The 21,081-nt window shown below is 44.0% G+C and overlaps 1 protein-coding gene across 2 annotated transcripts in view; it reads left to right on the forward strand.

The window, feature by feature from the left end:
- abhd10b (abhydrolase domain containing 10, depalmitoylase b) overlaps positions 1–21,081 on the forward strand; it is a 117,878-nt gene that overhangs the window by 4,735 nt on the left and 92,062 nt on the right. For both annotated transcript variants that reach the window (XM_086021537.1, XM_086021534.1), the window contains 2 exons: positions 14,688–14,794; positions 19,499–19,580. The gene's annotated coding sequence lies outside the window, so the exon portion shown is untranslated. The remainder of the gene's footprint in view (positions 1–14,687; positions 14,795–19,498; positions 19,581–21,081) is intronic.

The following is a 21,081-nucleotide window of genomic DNA, read 5'->3' on the forward strand; positions in this document are numbered from 1 at the left end:
CTAACCAGTCAACGTTCCAATTTTACATAATAGTTAGTCATCAGTGGTATTTTTAGAGATGCTAAGATATCTTTTTTTTTTTTCTTCTCCGTCTGTCCATACCGTGATGATAATACTGAACGTGGAACCACCGGCTGCCCTTATAAAGTATAAATCTTTTTAACAAGCTTTCATTGAGTCCCGCAAGGGCGCTGACAATTTGCCATAAAGTGAAATGCGATTTTTTTTTTTTTTTTTCATTTCTGTCTGCCCCCTACCCTTGCACTCCCCACCCAAGCCGCCCCCCCCCCCCCCCTTGTCAACCATGATAATTGTGGATCAGGTGACGCTGGTCTCACCTCATTTCAGGGGCCATGCTCGACTAGGGCCATTCTCTCCACTCAAAAGGCCACATCATTGCACAGCCCCCCACTTCTCATTAAACCCTCCTGAGTGGCTGCTCTCTCGCTCGCTCACTCCCATGTTCCACATCGCAGATTTGTTTCGCTCTTGTTTTCTGACTGGATGCCCTGCTCCGCCTCCACATTAACCCCTTGAGTGAGGACCGCCCGCCACCCCCTCTCCTAGCCCAGCTCCCCATTTCTGGCGTTCCCGACGCTGTTACGTCAAAAGTCCCCGAGCTGGGCATCGCCTGGCCGCCACCGCGTTCCGTCCTGCGTATTTCATCCATCACGCGGTCCCGGTCCATCCCTCGTCGGCGACAGCCAATCGGTGTCGAGAACGTAATCTCAAAGCAGGCGCCAAATGAGCAGACACTCCGCCAAACAAAGACAAAAAGCTCTGCTAATTATAAATAAAAGGAAGGCTTTGTTTTTAACTTTTGGCTTGCCCCTCTCCTTGGAAAAAGAAATCGCCATGCCGTCTCTCTCCTGTTACGGAGAACAGAGAGTTGGGGAAATTAAATTCTGACACAACAGTTCAAGTGAACAAAGCAATTCTTCTGATTCTTTTTCCCCGTCAAACTTTTTTTGTTTGTGTGTACGCCTGCGTGTCGATTGTCAAATTATTCATGAAGGAACCAGCCGAAGAACTGTGATTAACATGAAATAACAATTTGCTAATTTATGCAAACTCGCAATTAACTCGCCTTATTCGCCGTGACCACATGAAACATTCATAAACCCGCGGTGATTTCTTTGATTCCGCTGCCGTCAACTGTGGATCCTTTTAAGTCTCTCTCTCAGTCAGCAAAGTTTTGTTGACGGAAAAAAACATTGACAAGCCCCAAATGTTGCTAGGCACAAATTGGCTAATGTATATAGTCGCTACGTCCGCATTAAACCCGAAATGCACGACGACTGTTACAGCGAACTAAAAAAAAAAAATTTAAAAGTGAGTTAGAAATGCCGAGTGAGACCAATTTAGCTCTATTTGCTGATTAATTTAGGCCCACCTGTGATGCTGGCTGCGCTAAGTAGCTACATCAGTTTTAATTAGGGCCCTCACAGAGTGGCTCGCTAGCGAAAATGAGGGGATTAATTATCACGTTTAGCCGATATCACAGTGACAAACGGCGATGGAGGAGGAAGACCCCCTTCCAAAAAAAAAAAAAAAAAAAAACCCACCTCTGTTCGATCTCACTTCCTGTCTTTCAAACAACCTTGGCTGGGGCGCATCCTCCGTCATTAGTCACAACGGTGACACTTGCTTGGACTGTTTGCCTCGAGCTAGTAGCAAAGCTCGCCGCGCGTCCGAGTTGTCTTTTGAGAATCAATTATTCAATCATTTGCATCAAAGTTTTTGTGTCGATTTATTTTCGTGGTGCCCCATTAGTCAAAGTTGCCCATTTATCCATAAATTAGTCGATATATTTGTGAAGCCCTCGTGTATACTTTTATTAATTGTAATTACAGCTACTAGTGGCGCCACTTGCCTTTTTTTTTTTTTTTTTTTGTTTTTTTTCCTCGTATAATTGAGGGCGGCATTCATTTGTTCACATTTCCAGTTGAAAATCATCCAGCGCTCGTCGCAGAGCACCTCGGCCGTCTCCGTTGTCTCCCAGAAAAGCGTCAAATTCATCATCATCACAGGCCGCCATTAGACGATGTCAACCTATTACACAAATCACATTATCGCACTTATATTCATTAAACTCAAAGCCACTCGGAGCCGGAGACGGGGCGTCGGTGCCAAAGGGCGGCGCACTCCAACATTCCACTTCGCCACCTCGCCACTTCACATTTGCATGCAAAGAGTGGGCCGCATTATTAGGTACACCGGCTGCAGCTACTGGATATGCGTGCAAGTGCAAAATATTAGACAAAACGAACATATTGTTCAAGGAATATCTGAGCGCCATAAAAAAACACATCACACTTTTCTTTTGGGGTTGTTGTGACATTTTCAGCACTACTCAATGTAAATGAGAGATTTTTTTGGGGGGGGGGCGGTCCCAAGTCGATATGACAGGAACAAAACAACCACAAGTGAGTCTCAAAGTAATATTTAATGTGCACATTTTCTTCTAATGACTTCTTTCATAGTCCTCCACCCCCCTCCCATCTGCTGCCCCCCCCACACACACACCCGTTTGTGCGTGTGCGCTGTATGTTTCCGTCACACGGTGGCGTTGACCCGCGCTGTCGTCTCCCTGATTAGCTCCCTGATTCACTTTCCTTGTGCGCTAATGTGCAATCAATCACCATCAATTAGACAAAATGTTCAATCATTAAAAGCATTATCATCAATTAAAGTAATGATCACTTGCCGCCAACACTTCATGACCACACGCGCACACACATCCGCCCCACCCCTCACTTCTTCTATGATTTCTGAACTTATTTTCAATGTTTGATGATGATGATGATGATGATGATGCACACACGCTGATTGCTACATGGTAATTGCATTATTTTTTTGAAGTGGTAATTGCTCAGTCAAAGTTGTTTTCTTGGAGTTAGGTTGTTAATTGTAATAGTTTTGAGGCCTTTATAGCCATAAATGTTCCATTTGTAATGAATACTTTTAATAATAATGATTTATTTGGTTATAACTTTGAGTAGGTAACTCAATATTTCAGCCAAGAATAGAATGTAGTATTGAAGTCATTTCCTTGCACAGAATTCAAGATTAGTGCTTCTACAAATCTACAAATGGGGAAAATTTAAGTCGATTTTTATGTATATATGTATATATATATATATATATATATATATATATATATATATATATATATATATATTTTTTTTTTTTTAAATGTACGGTTATATATTTTTAAAACATGTTTTAATGCTCTTTTTTCCCCCCCGCCTAAATTCCGGGCATCACTTTTGGGTGACGATTAAATGTGAGCCACTTTTCTTCTCCTTTCTTCTTCTTCACCCTCCGCCATGCAGTGTTGACAGTGGACTAGTCATTGTCACGATGTGAGAGGCCTGCAAAGAAAAGCCCCGAGGGGCGTTGGGAGGCCCGGGCAGGACCTGTCAGCGCCTTCCTTCAATGCGCAAAGCGTTTTGTGTGGCTTCAGTGCCACCTGAGCAAAGCAGGCGGCTCATCGGGGTCAAGCCGCCCAGCCCCCCTACCCCGCGCACCCCCCCCACCCACCACCCCCTTTCCCTCGCCGCAGTGCGAGTGCAAAGGAAATGGGCCTGAACATTGCACACTAGGCTGACTGGGGAGCTCCATTAAGCCCAGCAGTCACTCTGTATGGATATGGATGTCCATTATTACACACTGGAGCGTCCATTCTGATCCGATTGCTCATAATGATGACATCACGGAGGCCATGAAGAAGGCTGTTTTACAATGGTGCCACTTTGACACCGCAATAACCACGAAGACCTTGCATGCACCGGAATGCATCGCAGGACCGAAGGAGGGTTTCGAACTGTGCGCTTTTTCATAACCATACACCCGATGTTGTACGGTTAGCTTCACCGGTTTGCAAGATTTATATTACCTAACCCTGACGGTATTGGTGATGTGTCACACCGTACGTATGTTTTTTTGACATCATAAACATATCGTGACGATATTAATGCGACGTATCAGAGTTGCTAATGTGATATGATAGACAACGTAAAGTATCGTAGATGATGTTATGTATCGCAGATATCGCAAATATTGTGATTTGTGGTATAAGTTGCACTGTATCAGACATAGACATCACAAGTAATGAAGTTGGTATCGCATTGATGTCATCGACATGTTGATGTATCGTCCACGTTGTATTGTCTTAGACTGCATCAGTTGTATTCTAGATGGAATTGAATATCGTAGTTTGGAGATTTAGTGATGTGCCGTAAATGGTCTCGCGATTTCGACATCATTTATAGATCAGACAATGCAATGCATCATAGATGGTATGGTGATAATACATTTATTGTTTGCTGCCAACCTCTTTTTGGGTCAGAGCAGCTGCCTCCAGTGAGTTGATAATTGATTCAGGGCACCTGGGCGGAGAGTCAGGACTGCATGGCATTGACAAAAGTATTCAAGATAAGCCTCAGGATTGTGTCAAATAATGATCAAGAAGAAACCCGGGAAGGACGCACACCGGAGTGCAACCTGGACCAGTTGTGAGTACTTTAAAATTGCTCATTTGTTGACTTTCCCCTTTCTGATATTTAGGCTTTTTTTTCTTGAACTGTTGAACTGTTTTAGCGTATATTGACCTACACCGGATTGCGTTTAGCATGTTTCATAAAATTCATTTACCGTTTTGATTCTGTGACGTGTGACCATTTATCTAGTCGATTTAAAAAAAACAAACAAAAAAAAAAAAAAAAAACATGCAACTTTGACTAGCGAAAATGACAAAAATTGCTTTAACGAAGCCAAAGGCGTGGAGTCGTCGGTGCGCTAGGCGGCCCGTGAATGCTAGTTTTGCAACGAGGCATTGTTCCCTCAATCACAGTGATGAGCGCGAGCCCGCTGAGATATTTGACAGCTCAGAGACCAAGACCACGTCCTCCCTTTCTTTCAGCGCTCTCACAATAACCGAGACCTGCAGACACACTGTTACAATTATATTTAAAGGTAGACCGAGACAAATTACTTTGCTACCAAATGTTTTCCAGGAATCCAATAACTGGTTTGGAAAAAGTGAACAAAATCACAGAATTCCATATATTTGCGTGTTTATTTTCAGGTCTATTTGAAATGACTGGCATTGAGTTTTCATGTATGTTTTTTATTTTTCTTGACCGATTAGCTAGCAGGATATTGCCTTGTTTGCAGACTCTGACACAAGTTGACTGGATTGGTCCATTTTGTTTCGGAGGTGTTTGGCAATAGTCCTGTTGTGACTCAAAACAAGAAAAAAAAAAAAAAGGATCACAGGATCGTATCATTTCGATTCTTGTGTGGGGGAATTGTGGTCTCAAACCAGTAAAAAGACAAAATAAGTGCCTAGAAAGTAAAAAATTTGGTTTGGTTTGACCTTCTGTTTATTAGCTAGCATGAAAATTTCTAGTTTATGGACAATGACAGGATTATACAACTTCAGGCTACTTCCTGGTTCACGTGTCATGACGTACCATGTACCGTTTTTAGATTCTGTGGTGCGTTTTTTTTTTATTTTTTATAAGTGTGTCTCTGGTTTGGGCACTCATGTATTGGCGTGTTCTGCTACGAGTGACTGATGATTGATCATTCATGAAGAAGAAGGGGTGAAAAAAAAGCATTTGTACTCACGCTGTGGTTAGCATGCTGCGCACCTTTAACGGAGGTGTTGTTTACATCTGAAAAAGAACAAAAACGGGAGCAGACGCTAACGCGGCTAATGAGCTTTTAATTGGCCATTTTGAGCCGCCACCTTCTCCAGACTGACAATTATGCTAACGACGTCTGATGAGGTTACTTGGCGCTAACTACATTAAAAGAAGACGAAGAAGAAGACATCAGCCCTAATGACTCTTGGTGTTAACTACCTTATATGGAGAAGGTGGAAAGAGTAGAAGACGAAGGGAGGGTTTTGTGATTTTATCGTCAATGCCGCAATGTATGGTGGATGCTGTTATGATAACATGGGTATGATGATGCCGTTCTAGCTATCGTAACAATGTTGCGATATCATGGATATCGTGATGTAATATAGGTGGCATTGTGACTTATTGTTGTCATAGACATCGTAATGTATTGTAGATGGTGTTTTGATGATTGTTTTGACATTGTAGAAATTGTGATTTGTCATGATATCGTGACGTTTCGTGGTGCTCACGTAGCATTATTTAACGATTACACAAGTGCAGTGTCGAACTTGGATTAGGCAAAGGCCTATTGATTTTTTGACCCTTAAAAAAAAAAGTGTCTTGGTGTTAATTACTAATGCGAAAAGGTCAAAAGAGCGACAGAGTAGAAGACAAGAAAGGGATACACGCATTTTGCGCTCAAGTGGCTAACACGGTTACTGCCGCCCTCTTTGCTTCTTTTCCGTGTGTTTTTGTATCGGCGCGGTGGCGTAGGAGGCGCGTATATGCGCCCCGCGAAAGGTAATCTCGCGGCCAGTTGAGCCATGACAAACAGGGACAGCTGGCCTAATTGAATCATTTGAGCTCAAGACAGCTCAACTCGCGAGCGAGTCGCCAGCCGTGAAATCGCGTCTGCGCTCGCACCGACGGCTTCCTTTTACGACGGCTCCACGCCGGCCTGTCTCTTTCTCTCTCTCGCCAACTCGACCCGGGCTTGAAGTAGATGTGCACCGCCTCCTATTTGTCGTTAACCTTCATGCATTATTTGCAATGAAATTAGGCAAAATGTTGACAAATTTCACCAGTAGTTAAGGAGCGACACAAAGCTGGCTAGCTCTCTGTTTACAATCGCTATCGTTCATCAGCGACGGCTTCATGAAAATAACCTAGACTATATCGAGATATCGTTGATATTGTAAAGATATCAGACATCTGGATGTATCATAGATGGCATTGCGATATCGTGTACGTATGTAGATTTTTGCACAAAGTACCACTCCCCCCAAAAATCCTTGGTTTCATAGACATGTTTTAGGTATCATGATATCGTGATTGTATTGTGATCGATAGGATGCGTCATAGATGGTATCGCGGTATCATACATCATGGTATCATATCACAGACATTTTAATCTATTGTAGATATTGAAATGCTATCATAGATTTCGGAAGACATTGTTGGCGCTATTGAGAGGATATCAACAACTTTGACTCGTTTATGTATCATTGATGGTGATTGTGGGTCCTCCGCGCCACCCCTGCCTCGCCGTGTGCAGCCGATGCCGATTGGCTCACGTCCAGGCCTTCATTGGAAAGTAATGTTCTTCACTGAACTGAGTTATGAGCATCTGTTTGTCACACACCGACGCCCTATCCCGCCTCTCCCAATCAAAGCGTACGAAGGGGGCGGGGGAGCGACGGTGTGTGCAAACATCTGTCGTTAGCCATTTGATAATTCTCCACAAAAATCAACTTCCAGCAGGAGGCTTCACATACGGAACGCCGCTTGCCAAGGCCTGTGATCTCCTTTCTTTGTCGTTTCTTTTTTTTTTTTTTTTTTTTTTTTTGATCAAACGAGAGAAATCAAGGACAACAGGGTGGCGGCATTGATGTTCCCTGCGCTTGTAGCTTCATTTCAAAGGTTAGCATCGATGATGTCGGCTTACCCACAAACTTCTTTCAAGTTGCTCAAAAAAGCACATCTAGGTCAGGAAACCTTTTGAAACCTTCCTAACGCACATCAGGATGCCCGACGCTGCCTAGAAATAGAAAAAAAAAACTTTTGAAACGCTAAATGTTTGTCAATTTCGTAAGGTCTGCCACCTGCACACAGTACAAGCTTGAAAATAAAAGTATTTCATACAATATAATAAATATGGAATTGGGAGTCATTTCTCTAAAAAAATATTTAACATGAAACATGTTAGTAATTTATGAAAAAAAAGTTTTAAAGGGGAAATTTAAAACTAAAATATATTTTTTGATTAAATTACTATATCACTAAATAATAAATTAAAAGAATGGTAAATATTAAAAAAAAATTAAAATGATGATGAAAAATGTGTAACTGAATAAAAGTAGTTTAGGGAAATTTTTATAACATACAACAATATTTGAGAAACTATGACAATAAAAGGTCCGTTTGAATATTTCATCACAAAAGTAAAAAAGAAATGTGGAAAATTAAAACTCCTTAAAAAAATTAAAAATCTTATGGAATAAAATATAACAATAAAAGATTGTTCTTATTTTCATGACAAATTTAAAGAATGATAAAGTAGTTGAGGAAAATATTATAAAATCCCCCAAATATTGGAAAACTACAGTGTAGTCCACCCTGCTGCCCGCTCTTACGTCCCGTGATTCTAAAAAGCCAACTAAAACAAAGTGAGTCACTTGGCTTCGGCTAAGTAGAAGTGCTCCTCCTCTGGTGGAGAAGGAACAGTTGTTTCTGCGATGGGCGCCTGGACTCCGAGAGCTGCTCAAACACTGACCCCATGTGTGTTGGTGAGCGTGTGTGTGCGCGCCTTTCTGGCATCCACTTGGCGGCGGCAGAAGGCCCATAAAGCCGCCCTGTGTTAATTCTGCCGTAATTATCACGGGTGCCACATGTTCGGCAGGATGTCCGACCGCTGCAGAGCCACTCGGCGAGTTTGCGGGGCAAAATCCTCGTCGAGCCGGGGTGACAGTTGGCGGCGGTGATTAGGAGGGGGGGGGGGGGGGCATCGCTTTTGCTTTTGGAGCCTTGCCCCGCACATCTCATTTCCTGTGGTGGTCCTTTGTAATGATGTTTTGTGGCGCGCATGCTGCTGAATAAGTGGATGCGCTCGCGTGACAATCGCCAACAATTCCCTCGCCGGACTTCTCTCTGGACGACGTCATAAATATGCAAATGACAAAATTATGACATTTATTTAAAAATGTGAATACGATGTAATTTGGAATTTTGGTGCCACATTAGATAAAAAAAAAAAAAATCGAAACTTTTGGAAAATATATTATGACGAATGTTTTTTGCAATGAAAAAAAAAGACTTACAAAATAAAAAAATTGCATGGATATTACATTATGACAGGGTAATAACTAAGAATATGTAATAAAACAAAATTATTTAGGAAAAATGTTGAAATAAAAAATAGCTGGGATTAAAAAAAAAATTACAAAATTAGCCTTTGACAAATATAACATTACGTTAAAAATAACGCTAAGAAAATATAATTAAGTAAAACCTGACTTGTGTGAAAAATATGTAACGTTTTGCAATGAAACATTTTTTTTTTGCCGTATTTTTAAAATGAATGATTATTTTGTTTATGTACTTTTTTCTTGATAATGTTTTTTTTTTTCCCCTTCAGTACAGTTCATTTACTTTAATATTTGAATATATTTAAAAAATATAAATATATATATTTCAAGAAACATTTCATTTTTGGTTGTGACATTCTCCAAATGGTTCAAACACTTAATGCGCTTTTGCATAAGTAATGTTGCTACATTAGCACAAATGATGATCCATCACAGCGAACAAGCTCCAGCACATGAAAGCAGTAATGAGCATCTTGCTGATCTTTATATGGAGCATTAGCATAATCATCAGCGTGCTTTGCAGTCAGTCGATAAGTGGTCCTCTCCCGTCTGCTCCCCCGGGAGTCGGCGGCTGAGCGCCACCAGCGGCCCCCTCTCGACGCGGCCCTCGCGTGCTTTGGCAGGGCGGCGGCGTTTCTCGCAGTCGGCGTGGACACCTTTTGTCCCCTCCCCCCCCCCTCCCAATCTTGACTTTTCTCCCGGCTTTAGCGTCGTCCATCTGTCAATATTCGTCGCATGTGCTCCACGCGACCGGATTTCATACATGCTGCTAGCATAGACGCGGTGGCGGATTTTGATGTGCATTAAGGGCGTTAGCCTCCCGTTTAAAATCATTTAAAAACAGTAACACAATTTAGATATGAAAATATCGTCGCGTGCGCGATCGTTCGAACGCGCTACACTTTGAATGAGAGCTTGTGTTGTTCATACTGTGAGTCATCGGCTGAGCCACTTTTAACACATTTGACAACCAACAAAAGTCTGCTGACGCTGATATTTTTCGGCAACTAATGTATGACATTACCTAACTCGATCCAGCAAAATAATAACATCCCCAAAATAATTTCAAAATATCTTCCAAACGTAAAAAGGGATATTACCGATCTGCATATCCCCGCCCAAAAATCGTAACGTTTCCCACCGCCTGTCTGTCATGTTAGCAAACATCTCAGGCCACCTAATTCGATTCGTTAAGGACGGACGACGGGACCGGCTGACAGATAAATCGGATGGAAATTAAGGCGCAATTAAACATTTCATCTGGCCTAATTGCTGGCGCCGGATTTGGCGCCAATGCGGCGACGGGACGCGCCCGCGCGCTGTCGGAAATCAGCAAGCATAACACTTTTTAATGGGCCACAGCTGTCTCGCGGGTTTGGCAATATTTGCGCCGCCACCGTCGTTCGTGGAGGGAGACCACGAGAGAAAGACTTTGGATACGAAAGGAACGATGACGTGCGTAACGGTGTACCTCTCGGCCCGCCTTTTGAGTAGCGTCGAAAGGTGGACGCAGACTTGCAGTAATCATCCCCGCCATCCCTGCCAAGGAATAAGCCTGGCAAACTGGGCCCAAATGTGGAAACAGCTTGGGAACAGATTGATGCAGAGGGGTGAAAAAGGCTGAGAGTGTGCGCGCGCGCTCTCTCGGCGCCCGAGCCAAGGCAAACAAAAAGAACGCTTTTTTTTCTCTCCCCCCCGTACAAAGAACTACGCTCCCGTCGTCTCAAGGACGAGTTTTAGCCAGCAAAACTTGCGAGGGATCCATCGTTACTGTGGTTTGGTACAGTAACCCGTTCTTCTCGAAACTGTCTGTTCTTGACAAGCGATAAACACTCCGTGTCCATGTTTTGGTTTTAAAGTGACCCCCCCCCCAGTCCGAAAATTAAGTCCCAGCCGGGCCGTGCTGCAGGCCGCGTTTGCCCACTGAGGTTTTAATGTCAACGCTGTGTTTTCGCTGTGCTTTTTGGAAACAGGCCTGCCATATCCCACCGGTGTGCACTTGGACCCGCGTTCAGGTGATGCCCAGTATAGCTCACCCCCAAGGCCCGAATGACCTTCATGTTTGGTGATGTCAGTAGTGCCTGGTGTGGAGAATCTGGGACAGCTTCCTTTCCTGTCGCGATGTTATAAATAAGAACACGGAGTGGACATCATTATTGATCCGTTTAGGACATGTCGCGACGGAAATCACGGGTGGGACCGGTAGGACATGGGGCGCATATTTCAGATAAAATTTTTTTTTTTAAATCGGCCAACTTGGGCAGCATTGAAAGCCCGTTTTGTGTATTTGCATAGCCCGGAGCTGTCTTGTGACCACAGGCTGGCGTACAGTATGTCATTTTGTACACTGCATGTGCACGAGTCTCACTCGGAAGAAGGAGAAGGGAGGGGGAGGGGGGGTCCACATGCTTATAGATAGCCGGCTGTTGTCCTCAAAAGTGCAGCTCCTGGCCTGCGGGGTCACCAAACGCAAGCAAGGACATTAAACAGGCACTGAGTGTTCCACTTACATGGTCATTTTATATATATTTATTGATTTATTTATGAAAGAAGCCAGTTAAGCCTCACATATTAAAAAATACACTCTGTTAATCTCCGATCAAGTGGGGTATCACCCCACCAAGTGTTTTCTCATCAAAGCATCCGATCCCGCCCAGAGTAATTTAAAAAACAAAACAAAAAAAACATCACGGTGAGGTGGCAAAAAAGCGTGACAAATTGGTGCCGACGTTGCAGCCCTCCTGGTCATGAGGGGCATATGTCAAGGAGTGGGACAACAGACTCCATGCCAGTGTGTCGTTACACGCGCGCACGGGTGCACATTTGAGTCCTTGTCGCCGCTTGCACGTAACCACGACGTAGCGGCCAAGTGGCGTCTAGTAAAGCTGACGTTAAAAATCAAGGAGCCCAAACTCTTTTTCAAAGGTCTTAGAGCCTCACTTAGCGGTCTCAGGCACTTAAAAAAAAAAAAAAAAAAAAAAAAAAAATGTAACCTTGTACTGAAATACAACTTATTAAAAAAAAATAAATAAATAAAAGGAGGCATAACTATAATGAAATATCCAAAACTAGTATCGATTTGTGGAAAAATATGAAACTGACCCTATATGGGCCTGCGAGGTTTCCACCTCCTCTTGATGTGATCCTCCAAGTGTGGCTCCCTCTAGTGGCAAGTGAACAATCACTTTCAAACAAACAAACTGTGCCTAATGTTATGGTTCTGATGATGCATTCTAAAGAATTTCAATTCAATTTCAAAAGTTCAAGTACCTCTGTTGGCTGTCAAAATGTGGCCCATTACATGACCCCCATCCTCACCTAACACTACTCGCTATAACGAACAGGTGTTGGAGTGCGTGTGTGTCCTTGTGTGCAGATGCTTTAACACAGCCATCACATGCCCCGACTCCGTGTGTGTGTTTGCTTTTTTTTTTTTTTTTTTTTTTTTTTTTTTGACAAGTGTGTGTGTGAAGATGAGAGTGTATTTGCAGAAGAGAACAGCATGGCTGCAGTGAGGAGTGTGTGTGTGGTGGCGACTGGGGGGGGGGGGCGATCCTGAGGGAGGCCTAATGGTTCCACTCCTTCCTGCACAGAGATAAAGACTCATAATAAGCGTGTATGCTCACCATCTGGCCCCGCGCATGTGGCCCTTATGGAGGCGCAAGCAGCGCAATCTGTAAACGATCAGGAGCCACGGCGCTCCCCCCGGAGAGGCCGCCATGCAATCAAGGTGACAGATGGCGGCGTCCTCATCGAGGAGATCAAAATCACCTTCAATAAACTCTGACTGGAATGGGCACGGGCCCCTTCCAAAAAAGTCACTTTGTCAGTCAAACGTCGCCACCGCCGGCTCATTTCCATATTTTTTTTGTGGTTTTTTTTGTTTTGTTTTTCCGTCTGACCGAGCCGCCCGAACCGTGAAACGGCTTCAATTGTGGCGACGCGGGCGAGGGGGGCTGCCAGGACAGGCCGCCTCTACCAGAGGGGGACGTTGAGAACATGATGAGACTAATGGGAGTGGGTGGTGGGCTGGCGAGGCCGCGTTCCATTTTTGGACTGTTGTCAGAGCGCAATTCGACCGGCGCGGGTGTCAAACCCGAGGCCCAGGGGCCTGATTGTTTGATGAGGCCCACTAAACCAAATCAAGTACATCCACGCTGTGTCTCGTGTTGTAAAATAAAATGACGTCAATCCTCTCCGTAAGGAAAAACAGCACTTTACGATATTGTGCTTTATAAAAAGATGAATAATGATTTCATGCTGCAATTCAATGTGCTGCTTCTGCTTTACCAACCTGGGCCGCTAGGGGCAGTATAGTACAAGTATACTGTAGTATAGTGCAAACGCAAAAGACTACTGTGCTACTACTACTGTAAGTGATGACTTGTAATAGTCATTTTTCGTGGTCATTCTCAAAGCGTAGTACGTGGGCTCCCTCTGGTGGTACGTGAAAGAATAACTATTTGAATTGAACTTCAGTTCTAAACATTGGCATTTAAACGCTAGGAAGTGTGTTGTAAAACATTTTAAATTAACTTTTGTGTTCAATACTATTTATTTGGGTCCCCCCCCCCTCCCCCATTTCATTTATTTTATTATTGGTCATTATGGCGCTACTTGGAAAGTTCAATTATACGCGGTAAAATTTGAGAACCACTGTTTAGAGGATAAGGAATATTCAGTCTGCCTGTGAGTCTTGTGCTATTATCGGTCAACACGTGGCTCATTGTTGTGAACGGTTCAGTTCGATGCGTTCATGTTTTGGATCGGAAACGATTTTCCAATTCAAATCGTTTTCTGTTACATAAGTGTATTTACAGTATGTTTGTGTATTTATGTTGAACGACGTGAGCAACTTTTTCGAGGTACCACTGTATTAGTATATTACGATGAAATGTTTTTACACTCCCCTTTTTTGAATACAATGGCTTCGTGCGCGCCGCAGTTTGCCGGATGACTTTGCCGAGCATGTGACCGAGCAGCATGTTCGTCCTCCGCACCGCGCGCCTCTTCTTCCCTCGCCGTCGTGTTTGCGTCCCGAGCGCCGAACGCTATTTCACACATCCCCTTCAACTGATGCGCAGCTTCTGTCAGCGACACTAGGAAGAAGAACAAGAAAAAAAAAAAAAAAAAAAAAAACCAGGCCCGACTCACCCGAGCTTTTTTTGCACCAGTGCAAAAGTTCAAAATGGAGGCGCCATCTGCTCGATATAACGCTAATCTGGGCAGGGAGAGCTGCTGCTGTCCCCATTGGACCTAGTGCAAAACCGACCCGGGGTACCGCCACACTTCTTCCTCAAAGTGATAAAAACATTTGCCATCAAAACGGCTTGTTTGACTTCCCTTCAGGCCCACTCGTCCTCCAGAATAGTAATAATCACTCTCTTGTTGTCATTCCCCACGTCTTAACATGGTATTCTGATTAATATTGTGTTTATGGAATAAGTATTAAGTAGTAGGGATGTAACGATTCATCTGACATCGGTTTAAAATCGATTCGCCCCGATTAATCAATTCGACGCGTATTGCATTTGTGGACGGCTGCGGAACCACACTAGTGCACAGAGGCAAGCATGGTCGCAATTTTTAAAAAATCGAATCGAAAATCGGGAACTGAAAATCGAATCGGGACTGGGGTGAATCATTACATCCCTATTAAGTAGATTCATCCATCCGTTTTCATTCATTTCAGGTTGCTGCCACTTTGTCCTGTACCGCCCTCTACTGTCGACTGAAATTGTCATCACAGCGCCCTCGGGCTCGCATTGCAGACGTCACGTGACCAAACGCGGAAAACAGGTGAGCCGTGACGGGCTATCTCTAAAGCCCGAGTCGGGCCCTGCCTTTTAAAGCCGAACAAAGTCACAGATACTACAGTAGCGTGTGAGGAAGGTGACCCCATACCTCGACGCGTCATTGTGTTTATTCAAATTTTTATTCGATTAGGGTTGAATACTCATTGAGTTGCAACCCAAACATGTTTCTAATTCAAATAGTTCAAAAATCTTGATTTTCTCAGTTAATTGTTTCTGAAACTCAATTGCTAAAAACATTTGCCATTAAAAAGGCGTGTTGAACTTTTCTTTCCACCCACACTTCCTTTATAATAATAATAATTCTGCTGTGGTCACTTTTATTGTATTTTTTACCCTTTGCCAGCCCCTCGACCACTTTTCAGCCCTCACTTAGTTAATTGCCACACTTATTTGATGAACTGGAGAAATTCCATTGTGCTCGACCACTCGTGTTTAATGACCGCCGCCTTTAATCATTGTCTGTATATATTTTTTTAAAAAGTACATGTTAAGCGGGTGCACTTAAACTGATAATTTGATCAATTACACTAATTAGTTTTGCAAGTTCACAACAATAAAGCGGCTTTTAGGTTTCAGCCGTTTTTACAGCGCCGCCTTGTTTGACACCGAGGCCTTAAATCTGTGACCCAACATGATGGGACCTCCGCAAGGACGACGGGCGCTTCGCTTAAGGTTAGAATAATACTACCTTACAAAAAAATAAAATAAAATAAGGGGGGAAAAAAACCCCCATCCAAATTGGATTGCTTTTACTTTATTGGATTTGACTTGGCCGGTGTGTTAATGCAAAGTCAGTGGGGTCGTGATACTCGAGGTTCTTTTTGGATGACTTTTATTTTATTTCATGTGCACGTTCGTCGGGGGGATATATCAAATTATAGCCCAACATTTTTTTTTTTTTTTTTAATTTTGCCATATTAGTATGTGGGTGTGCATATATTTCAAGGTTTGTTATTATGGTGCGGCAGTTTTTTTTGGAGGTGGTCCTTGGCATTTTCACCATGCCCTGCCTTGCTTTAGCGTACCTGATAGCTAGCTATAGCCACTAGCTATGCTAAAGCTGTACTATGTCTAGCTGTGAATTCCTCAGTTGCTCCGCAATGACCTAAAGTGTAGCTCGTTGGCGTTAAATCACACTGATTCACAGGCCAAGCGTTGCCATTGCTTTGTCAAGGCGCAAGTTTTAATTTGAGCACCGCCTGATGGATGCCCGTAATTTACGATGATTAGAAATAAAGCATCATATTTCCCTTTATCCCCGGCACCCCCACCCTCCCCCCCCCCCCAACACAAGAGGATGGTCTCCTGAAAGGTACGAGGAGAGGAGCTTGATTATTCGTAATGCGGGGCCCGCCGACGGAGCCCCCGCGGGCTCAAATTGATGTCGTCCGTTTTGAGGCCGAGGCGGTGCACAGCAGCTTTGTTAATGAAATTTGTCGCCAGTAGCCCGTTTGGCGCCTTGACGCGTAATTGACATGCCAGAATCCAGACCGCCACGCTTTAATTGGAACGCATTTGCCCGTGGGATAAATTGTTTGCGAGTTTTTTGTATTATTTGACTGTATTTTTGTATTTGTTTTATTGTCTTCACATTTCTTCGTGTTTCTATAAAGAGGGACAATTTGAAGTGTTGCATTAATCTTCCGCGCATGTTTTTGGAATGTGGGGGGGTGGGGTGGGGAAACCGGAGTACTCGAGGACATTCCATCTTAAAATGCTTAACTTATTTTTCCGGCCACAATTGGACCCTTTATCAATTTTTCCAATGAGGAAAATCGAGTCGAGTGTCGCGCTAACCGCTGTACGTGCACCGCTGACCCCTCCGTCCCTGGCGTGGGCGTGCATGATTGACAGCGGGCCTGTCACAGGCGACGGGGCTTCCCGTCGCGGAATGCGCGGCGACGGGCAGGCGGACGAGGGTCTGTCATGTCAAAGTTTCCTGACGCGCCGTATTGTCCGTCATGTGTCGGCAGATGACCGGTCGAGGAGTTGCTCAGATCACATCTGTGTGTGTGTGTGTGTGTGTGTGTGTTGCTCTTCTTATGCGGGATCAGCATATCTAGACCACGATGGTGAAAGCAGTTGGATAAGCTCAAGTGACCCAAAGCAGGTCACGCCACGGCTGCAGCTGTTGAAAATGTGTCGAATTGATTGATTATTGAGTCAATTCATTTTGCGATATTAAACGCTCAGCATGTACATATGAAGTGCACATCTTCACTTTATGTGACTGGGAGTGTGTTTAGCTTTAAAAGGCAGGGCTTTGACTGGTGAGTGACGTGGGTGTCAGCAGACTGGCTGGCTGCTCAGTGGCTAACAAACAACCTTACATGAGTATGGTGTGTTTAAAAATGATTTTATCCGATTAATCAATGGGATGATTGGTAGTATGCTTGATTCTTAAAATACTATTTAAAAAAAAAAAAAAAAACTATAGCTGCAGCACTTAAATATTATGGTGTCATAGTTTTGCTTCAAATGGGCCGTTTACTTTTGGAAAAGATTCACGACAATTACAATGGCCTTCTGTATGCATTATAAAACAAATCAACTTCCATGTGTATGTTCACTTCAGTCTTACTGATGTCCAAAATCTTGTGTGGAAAACTGCGTCTGCTTTCCCGCTGCTTCGCACATGGCCGCCACGGCCGCTCGGATGAGCTGAAGCAGGTAAACGGGGGTTGGAGTGGGAGGCCGGCCCCCTCCGAGGACCCCGCGAACAGAGGGCCTGGCCCCGGGGACTCTTGTCCGCAGCGAGGCCCCTCCCCCCGCCCCTTCCCCCCTGTGCAGTGCGGTGCCAAGCCAGATGAACGTGCATATGAAATGAGGCCACAGAGCGCTGGAGACCGCGAACGCTCTGTTGTGTCATCAGGACGAAAGCGGTGACTTCATTTTTGACGCCCGCACCGGTTCAATAGTGCTTCTTTTGTCGACCGTGTTTACCAATTTTTTTTTTTTTTTTTGTCTGGAAATGTTGCATTATCCTTTATTTGAAGTCAACATTTTTACGTGGATTGCCGCCCCTCTGTCTCTTTTTCGCTAAGCTAGCGGCTAATGCGGATGCTACTAAAGCGCGCAGGGTTGGCGACAATACAGTAGAGGATAAACGGGCTAACTAAGACATTAGAAATCAGTGAATTGGTGACCAGCGTGGGCCTGTAGGCAGTGTAATGATTGCTAATTGCCTTGTTAGTATGACAAGAAAGCAGCGTGGGTTTTTTTTTTTGTGTGTTTTTTTTCTTCCCCTCAACATTTAAGTGCTTAATTAGCAGCAAACAAACAAGCGGAGGGGAACACGTGAATAAGGATGTTTTAACACGAGCATCTGTGGATACAGCTGCCGCCCGCTCTGGCCGTATCCCGCCTTTTCTCTTCCCGTTCTCGCTTTGCTCCCTTCTGATGCTTTTTCTGTTGCAAATTGTAACCGGTGGATATAAAAAGTCTACACACCCCCTGTTAAAACGATTTGTCATATAAAAAAAAAAAAAAAAAAGAAGAAATCCTCAACTGGTTTTATTTTTTTTTAGAAAGTAAAAATGAAGTGACTATGGCTGCGCAAGTGTAACTGCGAATGTGGCTGTTTAGACGTAGCCGATCGCTCAAATTCTCGTCAGCGCACACCTGCCTCCGATTAACCCCAAATAAAGTTCAGCTGTTCCACTAAGACGAGGAATCCAAATCTTTTTCAAGCAACATAAAAGGGACTGTTTGTTTGGTTCTCTTCTTCATCCCCGGAGAAGAGTGTTTACCTCCGCAGCCACCTGCAGCTGCAGCGGCCTGATTGCAATTGGGGGGGGGGGGGGTCTTTTACCCCAATCAGCTTTTCCCATCAGGCTAAACGCTCCCCGGAGACACGGATTATTACCCGACACCAGTCCTCAGAGTGGATAAACGGACGTCCGTGTCGCGCGATGGAGACACCCTCGACCCCCGCCCTACGCACCCCCCTCCCCTCCCTGCCACTCGGATCGGGCTGGGAAGAGGAGACGGACAGCTCGGGGGCCGAGAGATGAAAGGGCCCCGCCGCCTTATTGACATTTTAATCAGAAACAGTTAGCGTGGAGTGGTTGTGTTTGCGGGCGGGAAACGGCGGGGAGCCTTTTGGAAAATATGCGCGGTTTGAAATGCAGCCCGCGCTTGACACATCATTTACCTGCTGTCAAGCTGCGTGCGGCTATTTGATCTGGAGGCCTCCTTCTGACACCCCCCCCCATGCACCCCCGTGAAACCGCAACCCCCCCCCCCCCGTCCTACCCCACCCCACTGTGTACAGACACATGCAAATTCCACTCTCCTCTTTCAGTCTGTTGAATCATTAAGTTGATCTGTTATTGTGACATGTATTTTTTTCTATGTAAAATGTAATGTTGCCTCCCTACTAAATTCGTTTTTTTTGTTGTTTTTTTTTGGTAGTAATATATAAAAATATCAGTTCATTTATGGATTGTTCATTTAACCCATAATTGATCAACGACATGCTTTTATAGAATATTGTTTGGATATTTTTTTTGCTAGTTAGACATAAGCCTTGAATTGCACGCGGCATCTGACGCGGCTAGCGCAAATTAGCAAGTCAAATGGCGTGAGTCAACGACGACCACGTGTCACCATTCCAGTTTTTTTTTTTGTTGAATTTTTTGGGTGACTACTCATTTGCTCCAGATTGACATTACATAATCTGTTACAGACGTGACCAACCAAATGCAGCGGGAGCACAAGACGGTACAGCATGCAGCGAAAGGAAGCCGTGCAGTTCATGTTCTGATGAGGTATTGTCTTTCGCTTCACATTAAAAGTAATAATTTTAAAAAATCAAGTATTTACAAACAAAGTTAATAAAAAAAAAAAATCAAGTATTTGCAAACATAGTTAAAAGCAAAGTGAAGAAATAAAATAAAATGTATCTTAGTAAAAGAACGTACAGCGCAAAAAAGAAATATTTTGCTTATCTTGGGGCTGATTTCACTTCTGTTGGCATCTTATTTCATTTGCGTGCAGCATCACAACTAAATGCTGCTTCACCTTGTTTGCTTCAAACCACATATTGACCTAACTCTTTAATAATATCGTTAATAAATTATTATTAGGCAGATTTGGAAGCAGCGCAAACATTTACGAAAGTTCACATGAAAAAATATATACTTTAAATTTTTGGGTAAATAATGGATTCTTTTTGAATTTGTGTTTCGTTGTGTTTTTTTATTTTATTGAATATTAAGAATGGCATAATTGTGGTTGTCTACGGAAGATCCGAAGTTCATATTACTCAGTTCGACATTTTATTTGAATATACGATGTGTCGGGACAGGAGGATTGTGCCAAGTGAGAGAAATATTCAGGGCCAGATTGATTTTTGCAGGCCCACCTGCGTTCAGGCTCCGCCCCCTGCTTCAAGCCCAGCTGCTCGCGTCGCTTATTTTTGCCTTGTATTCCCCACGTTGCATTCTGAATTATGTATCGTAACATTTTGCCGCGACCGAGGCTGGACCCCGTTTCGTTGCCGTCACCTCGGTTCACCTTTTGTCATCTCTCCCTCAGGATTAGAATGTTTACAGATGAGGAATCCGAGGCGCTTGCATTTCTTTTCAATTATTCATGGCGGAGTCTTGTCATACAGGCGGCGGACGACAAAGCAAACTATGAGTGCTGTAATCATAGATTGGGAATGATAACGGGAGGAGGGAGAGCGCTTTGCGCTCCCCGACCGCTCATAAGTTGATCATCATCGGCCGGCTCGGAGCTGCAGGTAGGCGGTGACAGCTGCTTCATTTGGTTCGGTCACCAGGGCCGCGTCATCGCGCAACTCGTGTGTACACACAAGGCCCAAGGTCACTTTAACCCGCTGCCAAGTTGCGATTAAAACGCTCACTTTCCGCAAGAAACTACAGGCGGGCAAAGTAGTAAGGGACATTTTGGAGTCTCACTCGATTTCACTTTTTCACATTTAGTCAAATGGGGGACGGAAGTGATTGCCAAAGTCCAAATTCTTTTTTTGTTTTGGTACGATCTCATTTTGGAGAATATGTAAGGTCCGCGACCAGCAGATATTTATTCAAGCCAAACGCCATCCCCATTCCGGTTACTGCCCATCTGCCACTGCTGCCACTGAGCCCTCCTAAAGGTTACTCATTTACATTCGTGGAGGGTGGGCGGTGGGGGCTTCTTCCACTCAGGACCGTTATTTAATCAATAAGTACGTCATCATTAGCCCGGTGTTAAAGTATCAACGTTTGCTTTCAAACTCTATAAAAGCGCCTTTTCAAATGAGGT

Source organism: Filicampus tigris, chromosome 21, assembly GCF_054856515.1.
Source record: "Filicampus tigris isolate MCC_2025a chromosome 21, RoL_Ftig_1.0, whole genome shotgun sequence".
In the NCBI taxonomy this organism is placed as follows: domain Eukaryota; kingdom Metazoa; phylum Chordata; class Actinopteri; order Syngnathiformes; family Syngnathidae; genus Filicampus; species Filicampus tigris.